The 13,112-nt window shown below is 37.8% G+C and overlaps 1 long non-coding RNA gene across 1 annotated transcript in view; it reads right to left on the reverse strand.

The window, feature by feature from the left end:
• Positions 1-4,572: 4,572 nt before the first annotated feature.
• LOC135217904 (uncharacterized) overlaps positions 4,573-13,112 on the reverse strand; it is a 12,230-nt gene continuing 3,690 nt past the window's right edge. Inside the window, exon 2 of the long non-coding RNA XR_010315226.1 lies at positions 4,573-6,124. This is a non-coding gene — a long non-coding RNA (uncharacterized LOC135217904). The remainder of the gene's footprint in view (positions 6,125-13,112) is intronic.

A 13,112-nucleotide genomic window follows, 5' to 3' on the forward strand; every position in this document is an offset into this window, starting at 1 on the left:
AATAAGGGACCTTAAATTAACTATCAATATGAGGATTATTTTGTTTTGCTGTGTTCAGTAGAACTAATTCCAAATCATTGCATTTATTATCATCAGTACTCAAAACTTGAAACATTTATATGGAGAAAGTCCAAATGTCTGAATCACTCCCGAAGCGAAATAATGGCCAGAATGAAAACAATTGTTTAATTAGAGGCATAAATTGCTAAGCAAATTAACAAAGAATAAACATATCTTACATTTTGACTATACGTATAGAGTCGGACTGAGTTGAATCAACACACACGTTCATGATTGCAAATTGGGTGCCATCTTACCTCAGGCAACATCGGCTTTGCGTAGTAATGGAAAAAAAAAAAAAAACAGCAGCCAAAATACAAATGCCGGATCTTTCCTAGATAGTGGCCCCAAGGGGTTTAACTTGGTACTACGTATGTATGTGTCCACCTTTTGCTGCGTTTTTATTACAAGCCCGTTGGGGTTATCGTAAAACCCTCAGCAAAAGACTGATGTACCACACACATCTATATATGAAGATGAAAAGGCCCACAAAAATTTACACGTTGCAACCATACATTTCGAATACCAGGTCCTGTATATTCCCGCCCAGAAAGTGTTGGTATTGGAAATTTATGGTTGCAACTTTTAAATAATTTTTATTGACATATTTTTATCTTCACAATACACTGCTAGATTACAAAAAAAGTCTTTCACATCTAACTATCGATTATCTATCTATTTATCTATCTATGTGTGTGAACATTAATATTAACAATGAGCCATTTCCCTCGACGGTTGATATCACTCAACAGAAGGAAAAACAACGATCAATGCAAAATTCACACCTAAACTGCGTAATCATGAATAAGACCCCGGTGCAGAAATCTTCCACAATATTAACTGCTTCCATTTGCAACTGTCTTGTATGCGTTCTCACATGAGTCAAGATGGCGGTGGCTGAGGCTTCTCCTCTTCAATACCCTTATTACTCCATTTATCCACCTCAGGTCTTCCCCGCCTCCTTCCTGCGTCCTTATGCGTGACTCAACCATCTCAAAGCGCTCTGATCCAGCCTTTCACCTTTGCTAAAACTTCAGTCGCCCTTTCGTGCATTTCCACATTTCCCGACATTTTAGTCACTCTTCTACCACCGATACTAAAGAAACATTTCGCATTTACATCCTCCACCTCCGTTTTTCAGTTCCATTCACTATCAACACTTCACTCCCATAGAGGGGAACTGGTTCAATAATCCATTCATACAATTCGGCCTTGGCTTCCATTGGCAGGCCAGGTGTCCTTCCAGGATAATGCCTGCATCTCACCAAGATGGGTTAAAGGTGTATAAAATTAGAGTGCCATAGTATTCTAAGGGTTACAGGTTCAAAACAGGAGCCTACATTAGAAATTTCAATAACCTAACCTAACCTATCATCATTGCATTACTAGGTTTTTTAGTGATCATTTATACACGTAAAATATTAGACGACTATGTTTCTTCTTCCACAGGTAAAACTTGAGTACAGATTAATGAAATATCATACAGTATGCCGCAATGTCCTACCTACAGTTAAGGCTAACTGCACAGTACATGCATTTTTCATGTCGCTGAAGTACGTCATTGGAGATTTCAAGATTCCTACGAATATCATTAAGCAGATATTCAATAACTCCAGAGAGCTGATACTCCTGAATGTATTTCTAATATTGCAATAGCATTGCTGTTATAAATCTAGTTATTTTATTTTTGCCAATAATTTTAGATGGGCAGTCATTCAAACACTTGCCTGTGTTGAATTTCATATTTAAACAGCTGTAGTTAATGACTGAATAAATTTGATTATTCATCAGAACTGGTAATATCGTGTTCTTGTTATATAGTAGTTCCCCTTGAAGTTAATGTACCATCAGGAGAGTATTTATCCAAACAGTTTTGCTCAGCTTCAGAACAAAATGACTTAAATTTTCTGATGTACATTAAGAGTAAATGCAAATCATTACTACCCAATGACAAAATAGTGATACTAATGGTGGCTGAAACTCACTTGAAACCATATTTTCATTATAAAGGCAGAACTATTGCCGGTTCAGCCTTTGACAGTAGTGAAGCTGCAACAAGTGCATTTGATTTTATGGTGAACAGGTAAAGTCTATATTCAAATAAGTTGTGCAAATTAACACTAAAGCATAAAAGCTGATGTTCTGCACTGCACATGAAGAAAGTAATTGTGGGTTTACAAAAAATAGTCTTCACCGTGTTTTGCATTGTAACATCATAATGCTCTCTCATTAGGAAAGTAATGTCATATTGTGCTAGCACTCCACAACTGTCTATATATAGTGTATCCCCTCCCATTTCAGAGTAACAGACCCCTTTTTTCGTGTATATTTCAGTAAATTTGCTAAAATGTATCAGGAATAATTGGCTTGGCCAGAAAGTTATAAATAAAACAATGAAGTTCCCTCAGTTCTCTTTTTTTATGTATATGATTTGGAAAACGAAATTCGTTATGCACCATTCATCCATTTGAAAAACTTCATGGTATAGATGTTTACGCTTTAAGCATTCAAATAAACTGTCATTAAAAGTGTTATCTCCCTACACCTCTGAGAAACAAAATGTTCATTTAGTTTTACAAATATTCAATGAGTATATCGTTCAAGCTTTAGTAACTCTTGGAAAAAATCACTGTGCCTTTTTATTCAGGAAGCAGAATGTCAAAATTTTACATTTGGTAAACGTTCAAGGGTCAATAAGTAACGAAGGTTATAGTACAGAAAAACAGGAAAATCAATATGGGTTTCTACTAGCGTTCTATTGAATAATTATTGTTCCCAAGAAAATTAATTATATTGTAGCCAACAAACTCTTTACTAATAAGAGAAAGTTAGAAAATGTAACTACCAAATAATGACTATGTATGAGAATTATTTCATTCACATATGGTGGAATGAACCATGGTTTTTTTTTGTGATATAAAGCAGTGCACTTCCGCCTTGCAATTTGACTATTAATTCATAAATATTTTTTAATAACGATAAACATGTTTGTTCTTTGGTATACACTGTATTGTAACTAAATAAATTGTTTTTGTTCAGTATTTTATATTAACCTCATAACTTGTGTTTGGAGTAAGTATTATTTGGTGTACACTAATTAGTGTAGACAAGAAAAATAAGGAAATTAATAACTGACAAACCAAAAAATGGTCGATTTTGGTGAGGTTTTGTTTACATTTCTTTCGTCTGGCAGCGTAGTCAGTGCTAGCAGCTCGGACCATCCTCGCTTACGTCACAAAACATCGAACAGGCCTTCTATCTCGGTGGTCTTGATCTCACGCCCTCTCTCACTCTTCCTACTCTGACTTATCCCTTCTCTTATCATGCAGTCACCCGAAATATTTACTCCCAAGCACTTCGAAGGGTCTGTCGCTTCTATTATCTCATCATCCACAGTAAGTACCATTCACTGTTACATATTTCTGGTTCCAATTTACCCTCATAACCTTGCTCCAGCAAGTACTTCAAAGTCTTCCTCTAATCACTGCAGCAGTTTCTCTTCACTATCTATAGTCATTCTGCGGCATCTGCAAACATCAACCGTCTCTGGCTTCAGTCAGAACCCATCTTATCATGCAACTTGGTATATATATATATATATATATATATATATATATATATATATATATATATATATATATATATATATATTATATTGTCCTTTCTCTGATTTTCACACCACTTCATCAATAAAAATACTGTATTACCTGCTTTTCTTATTTGTCGAGAATTCTGCAGTGACAGGAGGCTGCTAGCAGGTGAAAAAGGGATTGCATAGAAAAAAAAAAAACACACACACACAACAACAACAGTGACATCTACTTACATCATAGATATAGATTTCTTAAGGTAAAACAAACCCAAAATTTTAAAGGACTCTCAGTACATTTTGCTTACCGTTTAAGTGTTGGAGGTTACGGGAGCATTGTCCTTGGCGTTTGCTTTTCAAAGTGGCCTGAAGCGGTTTTCTATATTCCTTACCAGTGACAACTACGTGACTTGAGTCGACACAAATGAAATAGCACATCACCCAGTGGTGCAAACCATGTTGAAATTAATTCCTACGTGGAACATTAGGTGTTACTTTGCTCTGTTAATATTTGGGTACAACAGAACTCAGCCAACCTAAGACCTTATTCATCAACTAGCATTTTACCGAGATTTTCTAAGCGTAAGATGAGAATCACCCTTTCATACGACTTCAGCCCTGTTTTCTCAGCAATGAAAGACAAAAAATACAACAAATGCTGCCAGAAATATAGGTATATCTCTCTCGTGAGATGATGGCATAATTGACAAAGGATTAAAAACTGTTTTTATCTTTTTAAAATGTTGCCCTCTGATCTGCACATTAGGTACATCATGACAACCTTTCTTACATTTTCGAGTATCAACAGTCACAGTGCGGACACAAAGACTGTCGCAACTTTACTGTCAAGAGAATACTTCTGGTCTGTACGGTGCTTCATCAACGCCATGAAAGTAGAACAAGGAAATTTGAAACTACGTGAATTCTAGAAATATTTTATTTTCTTGAAATGTTCCAAGTCTTTCAAAGCATCTTGTATATTCTGCAATTTCATCGATATATATTTTTTGTAGGAAAATGGCAAAGAATAATACTGTTTACCAGAAATATAGTCATCTCATTATTTTCTGTGATGGTTCACAATAATGTTTTTCACCGACTGCTGAGGTTATGTCCAGTTATAACAAATCCATACTTTTCTTCTTAAAATAACATTCAACCATTGCCTATTTTTGAGGGCTTTGTTGGTTCACCATTTACGTACAGTGGCGGATTTAGTGGGGGAGGGGGGGATGGTTGCGGTGGCCGTCCCCCTTCGGCTGTGAATGGCGCCCCTAAGAGCGGATTATTATCAAACATCAATGTCAGGAAAAATCGAAGCTTATAATAATAATAATAATAATAATAATAATAATAATAATAATAACAGTGGTAGTAATTGTTGTTCTTGTGCTGTTGCAGCATTAGTATACATAGTACAAAGAACAGATTTTCAGAAATCAAGTGTAAAACAGAAAATACAAATGAACGATGAAGCGACGGGCTGAGAGGGAATAAGAATAAGAGAAAGGAAGAAGAGAACAGGAGGCAAATGTGGAAAGAAATGAAAGAAGAATGGAGCCTAGAATGTTAACATGATAAATGCTTTACTCAGTTTATCGTTTGTGAAACATGTGAACTAAATAAGTCACCACTTAACTGTGGCAAATATGTAGTTTTCTATTTACTTTACTGGTAAATTACGTACATTGCCTTATTTGCTTAACTACTAGTATGCCACTGATGCAAGTATAGCAGAAAATTTAACATTTGTGGTAAAGAATGGTACGAATGATCTATATTTCAGTGTTGATCAATAGGTACATTCTCTAACTATTGAAACGGGAGTGCATTATATGGCCCAATTTCAATCAATCAGTAGAGTTCTGTAACTGGTTTCGATCTAACGAGAATTATCGGTAACAGGTTTTCAATATAACCACTATAAAAGTACCAAAACTTACTACCGCTCACGCCGGTCCCTTACTTAGCAAACAGCGGGCACCCCCTCCCTTTCCTAATTCCTGGATTCGCCATTTTGTACGTAGCTCACTTGAAATCGTTGACCACCAAGTACCGCCCGCAGAAGTTCCTTGAGACTTTGGATTTCCTTTGATTGATGGGCATTCTTCATTCGTTCCTTATCAAGAGCCTCCTTCATCACTCTGAGGCTTCTTTCAACCTGTTCAGCTCTCAGCTTCAGACCTTGGTTTTCGGCCCTTCTCTTGATGCGGTTATTTTTGGCTTTGATGGCATTCTTCCTTTTCTTCTCCTTCACTGGATCGTCGAAGGGCTCTGTCCTTTCCCACAGACATTCTTTCCTTCGACGGACTGAAGCGTGACCTGCTGACGCTGCATCTTCCGGGGTCGCCTCCAGTTCCTCGTCGCCGGTCTCGGAAGCATCAGGCGAAGGTATCAGTACAGAATCCGAAGATTCTTCTGCATTGCCTCCAGAACTGCTGACCAATGGCTGGTTTGCTGGGACTTGTGGGGTCACTGCGAGAGAGAGAGAACACGAAAGATTAGTATTATTCCTGAGAAACATAGTGATCACTTATTTGTCTGACAGGTAATATTAAGAAAAAGAATCTTCTAAATGACAAGGTAAAGTAAAAGAAGAAACTACTCAGCCTGTCAAATTATGCGTTTTTCAAGATTTCCACTGGGTCTTAATTTTCGGCTTTATTAAATACAAAGTCTTGAGCACAATATTCTGACCTTGTGGTAGGGGTGTAAGAATACTACCACCGTAGGCAGTTGCTGCCTTGCAGTCTGCCGTCTTACTTTTTAGTAATAGGCTAGGCCCAACAACAATAACTGTGGAAACTACTGCCTTGCAGTCTCACTTTTTAGTAAAAGGCTAGGCCCACCGCCAATAACTATGGAAACTGCTGCCTTGCAGTCTTACTTTTTAGTAAAAGGCTAGGCCCACTGCCAGTAACTATGGAAACTGCTGCCTTGCAGTCTTACTTTTTAGTAAGAAATGGAAAGAAATGAAAGAAGAATGGCTCACCGCCAATAACTGTGGTTGATCACAGCATGGGCATGCGGTCGTAAAAACCATCTGGCCAAACAATAAACCATGCCTGATGATGCATTTGATAGAAGGCAATGGAGAAGGCACATCAGGCAACCGACCCCATAAAGTAGGGATAACGGCGGGAAAGAAGAAGAGGACTTGAAAACAATATTCTATAGTATATAGTATTCTTCTTTCATTGCCAAAAATTGATAATCGATGTCTAAACATGTGAAATCACCAAAGCGACCAAATTACAAAATAGTATTTGTTATAATAACTATAGCTGTAATAGCAGAATAAATGTTTATAGTAAGAAATAGTAATGGAAATTGCATAGACTATTCATATAACTACATAACTGAGAAACTGAGATTATTAGTTTACATGTCATTGATTACTAAAATAAACAGCACGCCCAGGTAAGAGCGCACGCGTCAAATTCAGGTTAAAACACTTGGACTGCTAGATAATAAGAAGGTCTCCTGTATGCATCTCGGAAATTAAGCATTTGTAATCAATGTGGGTAGATGAATAACGCATTTGTAATCGCTGTGGGTAGATGAAGAACGCGGAGTAAAACTTTGGTTACGTATGGAAACGACAAATAATAATTAGGAGAGTGGTTCTTTATCAACACACACACGAATAATTCTACAGTAATGATAATAGCTATTTTAGAATGCAACTGCTGTATTTAATTTGTATAATTAGCAAAATAGAGAAGACTATATACAAATTAAATGCAGCTGATGCGGCAGTTTCATTCAACAATACGTCTTTTGCCGAATAATAATAATACTAATGATAATACGAACACCAACCTGAGGGAGCGATAGAAAGCAATCAGGCAAAGACCCTCTAAGAATACGGTATCAGAACAGAAAGGGTGATACTTGCCAATAGACCAGACGGGACGTTGATTGACAAAATCAAGAATAAAGTAACTCTCATTGATGTCGAAATACAATGGGACAGCAGAGCAGATGGAAAAAAATTATAAGTATTAGGACCTGAAAATAGCAATAAGAAGGATAGAATATATGCCAGTGGAAATTGTACCCATAATCATAGGAACACTAGGCACGATTCCATGATCTCTGAAAAGGAACCTGGAAAAATTAGAGGCTGAAGTAGCTCCAGGACTCATGCAAAAGAGCGTGCTACTAGAAACGGCGCACATATTGAGAAAAGTGATGGACTTCTAATATCAAGACATGTGAGAGAAAGGCTAAGGATAGCTAGAACACAAAATACAAAGCTGAAAAGGTTTAGGAATATGAACACAACTATCAAAATCCATTTCTACAAAAGCCTAATCAGACCAATAATGGAATATCCACCAATACCCACGTGCATAGCATCGACTTCCAATATAAGTGCATTACAAAAATTCCAAAAGAAGATACTAAGGTCTGCAGTGAGAAACAATCAAGAAGATAACGATCTGAATATAGAACAAATACATAAAAATACAAAGTAGAACCAATTAATCAGGGATATACAGACTGGCAACCAATATATGGAGGAAACTAGTTAAATACAATAGTGAACTAGCAGAAGAATCAGAAGCAGAAGAGAGAAACCTTGACCCAAACAACACAGACCACAGATGGTGGAGAAGAGTATCTTCATATATTCATCGCGATGAACCTCGACCATTATACTATTAAGAAATGTCTTGTGAAAAAGTAATTTGTAGAAGTTACTATTTTGATATGATGCAAAATCAATATGATAATTAAAATTAAGTTTAGAATTAGAAAATTGGAACTTTATTAAATATGATCATATTATGTAATAAAATTCAAAATATGTAATCTGTAAAATTCGCCATGTCAATATAATGTATAATCATTATTGTATTATGTTAATATTAGAAAATTGTACCCTTTCCTAAATATAATTGTGGATAAACCACACTTTACCTTACTCTTACTAATACTTAACTTTCCAAACTATTCCCTACCATGGTTAGCTAGCTAACTGCCCTCACTCTTCTTTCACCCATCTTACCTATCAGCTAAAAAAAAAAAAAAAAAAAAAAAAAAAAAAAAAAAAAAAAAAAAAAAAAAGACTCCTAAGGAGTCAGGATGTAACCCGGCACCCCACACTATAAAAACAAACTCCCAGTCGAATAGGATGACTGTGATAGACGACTCCTCAATCCCCCCCAAATAATAAAAAATAACTATGATTACAGGTGAAAATAATTTAAGACTTTATGCTTACACAACACCATCTCTTCTATGGTTTCTATGGCAGGAAAAGGCCTGAAAATATAACTTCTCTGTGAAAAGGAAAAATACAAAACACACACACACACACACACACACACACATATATATATATATATATATATATATATATATATATATATAACCTAGCCACCCTGGGGGGGCAACCAAGTCCTTATGGGTGCCGGTCCCAAGCCCGGATAAATAGGTAGGGTTGTTGGTGGGTCAGGAAGGGCATCCGGCTGTAAAAATCTGTGCCAAAACCAAAAATGGAATGAGCCGAAATATGGAAAGAGGTAATGCTAGGGCGTACTCCGTAAACGACGCACAGAGACATCGCCCTAACTCTGTGGTAAGGCGAGGGCTACTGCATCAGGAGCGGGTGCAGCTAAAGAAGCGAGCTCACATTGGGTTCAGAGTATGTCAGCTAAATGTTGGGTCCATGACTGGGAGAGGTAGAGAATTGGCTGACTTGATGAGAGAAAAGAAAGTAGATGTTGTGTGTGTGCAAGAAACGCGTGGAAAGGAAATAAAGCTAAAGAGTTGGGAGATGGATATAAGCTATATTATTAGTGGAGCAAATAAACAAGGTAGAAAATGGAGTTGGCATAGTACTGTCTAGTGAACTAAAGAAACTCGGTAAATAGAAGTGCATAGAAAGAATGACCGTATCATCAGATTGAAGATATGTTATGGAGGAGAGATTCTGAATATTAATTTATTAGCGCATATGCACCACAAGTTGGTTGCACAGAAGAAGAGAAGGGAAATTTCTGGAGAGACATGGATGGAATAATGCAAGAACTGGAAGAGCATGAGAGGGTGATAGTTGGGGCAGATTTGAATGGGCCATGTCGGAAGTGAAAATGAGGCGATTGGGCGGGTGCATGGGGGCCATGGAATTGGCAGGGAGAGAAACCCAGAAGGAGAGAGTGTAGTGGACTTTGCTGTGTCATTCGACATTGGCAATAGTAAAAAAACACATTTTTTGAGAAGAAAAGGGGAACACCTAATAACTATAGGAGTGGGGAAAGATTCTCCCAGATAGACTATTTCTTGTATAAAGGATAAATCTTGGTGGAGTCAAGACTGCAAAGTTATTCCAGGCGACCATGTAGCCCCCCAACACAGGCTGCTATGTATGGACTTGAAGTTGAAAGGGAAAGAAAAACCAAAGCTAAAGGGATAGGAAAAATTAAATGGTACGAATTACAGAAGGAAGGGAGGGGTAAGAAGAGAGAGTTTAAGAGGAGGGTTTTGGAGGATATTGATAATAGGATTGAAGATGTTCAAGAATGGTGGGGCACGAAATGCAGCAGTAATAAGAAGGCATGGAAAGGAGCTGCTAGGAGAGACATCTGTATCATATGGGAAGAAAAGGAATAGTTGGTGGTGGGATGAAGACATTGAGAAAGTAGTAAGATAATAAGGAAGGAGGCAAAGAAAAGATGGGAAGAGTCACAGTCAGTGGAAGACAGAAAATAGGTACAGAGAGAAAAACAAGGTGGTGAAAAAGGTGGTACCCAAGCTAAAGCAAAGTCGTATGATGATGTGTATAAGAGCTGGGGACCAAAGGAAGGATTAAAGAAGATGATGAAGCTATCAAAGCTAGAAATAAGAGCACCAAAGATATAACACACATCAAACAAATAAAGAATCAAGAGGGTGTAGTGCTTAGAAAGGAGGAAGACATTGTGAAGAGATGGAAAGAATATTTCGAACAGTTGTTAAATGAAGAAAATAATAGACTAATAAGAGAGGATGGGCAAGTGAACATTGGCATGGTAATGAGGTTTTTCTAGGCAAGAGGTACTAAATGCACTGAAGAAGATGAAGAATGGGAAGGCAACCGGACAGACATGATCCCGGTGGAGGCATGGAAGCATTAGGAGATGAAGGAGTGGATATACTGTACGATCTTATGATAAAGATCCTTGAACAGGAAAAGATACCAAATGAGTGGCGTGGGAGTATATTGATCCCAATTTTTAAAGGGAAAGGCGATGTCCAAGAGTGTGGTAATTATAGGGGCATTAAATTGATGTCCCACACTTTGAAGATACTGGAAAGGGGCGGATGATAGATGCTAGACTGAGAGAAGACGTACAAATAGGTTAAAGAGCAGATGGGAATTATGAAGGGAAGGGGAAAAACAACAGATGGTATATTTTGTCTGAGGCAAATAATGGAGAAATTCGGGGAAAGACAAAGGGACCTACATATGGTATTCATTGACCTTGAAAAGGCTTATGACAGAGTCCCGAGACAAGAGGTATGGAGGAGCCTGAGGGAGAAGATGGTGCCAGAGAAGTATGTGCGATTGATACAAGAGATGTACCGGAAATGTATTTACCAGATGAGGAGCAGTGTTGGGGAGACAGAAGGTTTTGAGGTGAGAGTAGGATTACACCAGGGGTCGGCTCTGAGCCCATTTATCTTTAACATAGTGATGATGTTATAATGAGGAAGTAAGGGAGACAGTACCATGGAAACATATTGTATGCGGATGATATTGTTCTGTGTGCAGAGAGCAGGGAAGATCTGGAAGTGAAATTGGAAAGATGGAGACAAGTACTGGAGGACGAGGAATGAGAATAAGTAGATCCAAGACAGAATATATGTGTACCACCACTGAGGGGGATGATAGAGAAAGTATTCAGCTTGGTGGAGAGCAAATAAGGAGAGTTGATAAGTTTAAGTATTTGGGATCTTTTGTTAACGCTGGAGGAAGTATGGAAGAAGAAGTAAAAACATCGGGTACAGCAGGCTGGAACAACTGAGAGCGGCCTCGGGAGTTCTTTGTGACAAAAGAGTGCCGCTTAGGTTAAAAGGAAAATTTCACAAGACGGTGGTAAGAACAGCAATGCTGTATGGTACGGAAACAGCAAGCATGAGAAAAAAGCAGAGCAGAAGAAGATGGATGTGGCAGGAAATGAGAATGCTTAGGTGGATGTTCTGGGGTAACAAGAGTGGATAGGATCAGAAATGACTACATAAGGGGTCAACTAAGGTGGTGGAAGTATCAAAGAAAGTGCAGGAGGGAGGCTGAGATGGTATGGACACCTGTTGAGGAGAGATGAGGACCACGCTGGGAGACATACTATGGGAGTGGAGGGTGCAAGGAAGAAGAAAGAGAGGGAGAGGACAAGAAAGAGATGGAAGGACTGTGTGAGAGGAGATTTACATGAGAAGGGAATTGATGAGGCAGAAGTGCAAGATAGAAATAGATGGAAACGGCTCATCCGAAACGGCGACCCCATATAAAAATGGGAAAAAGCTGGGAAGAAGAAGAAGAAGATATATATATATATATATATAATATATATAATATATATATATAATATATATATATATATATATATATATATATATATATATGTATATATATATATATATATATATCTCTCACCATTCCTCTTCATCCCCACATCCATCACGGAGTTAAGAGATCGGTTACCAATATGACGTCTTCAGCTATTTCTGTCTTGTAGTATCTTGCTCATGGCGTTGAACGTCATCAGTGCTTGATTAGCAACGTATTCGTCGAGTTTTAGAAGTCCGCTTGCTTAACGGCTAAAACGGTCAAGTTTGATATTTAATTTTTTGCCCATTAACAAAGCTTCCTGAGGTGGGGTCTGGCCCATTTCTCACCTGCCGTTAGGTATTGTTTTTTTTGTTTTTTTTTTTTTTGTTTTTTTTTTTAAAGGTTTATTCTATGTACGAAGCCACTTCGCTATCAAGACAACACGAGAGTATTTGCCATTCGTTTTACACATGCTTTACTCTGAACAAGAAAAGTCAAGTTACGAATATCAAAATAACGCCACCAAACAGATCATGACGTGTTAAAACTGTCATTGTGGTACGTACGTGGTACGTATTCACGAGTACGTACCGATCCGTTAGTTACTAAAGCGATGTAACGCACTAACGTGCTCACTGAGCAGTGAACACCTTCATTCACTTGTAAATTGCTTAATTGCGTGAAATTGCATGGACAAGTGTATTGCCTTTTCAGTACGAAGCCTGTTGATAGTTCCCAAGAGTTTAAAACAAAAATAATCGCCACAAACTAATAGCGAACTGCTGACATGACTCATCAGTAACCAGTATTGCATCACATTGCATAAACATCATAGACTGTGTTGTGCTCAGTCTTAGGATTAAGGGTGTTGGAATTTCCATGCTATGGTGCGAAGTCCTCTCTGTTTACTGCGCGGAATGATTG

Source organism: Macrobrachium nipponense, chromosome 9 (assembly GCF_015104395.2).
Source record: "Macrobrachium nipponense isolate FS-2020 chromosome 9, ASM1510439v2, whole genome shotgun sequence".
Taxonomy (NCBI): Eukaryota; Metazoa; Arthropoda; class Malacostraca; order Decapoda; family Palaemonidae; genus Macrobrachium; species Macrobrachium nipponense.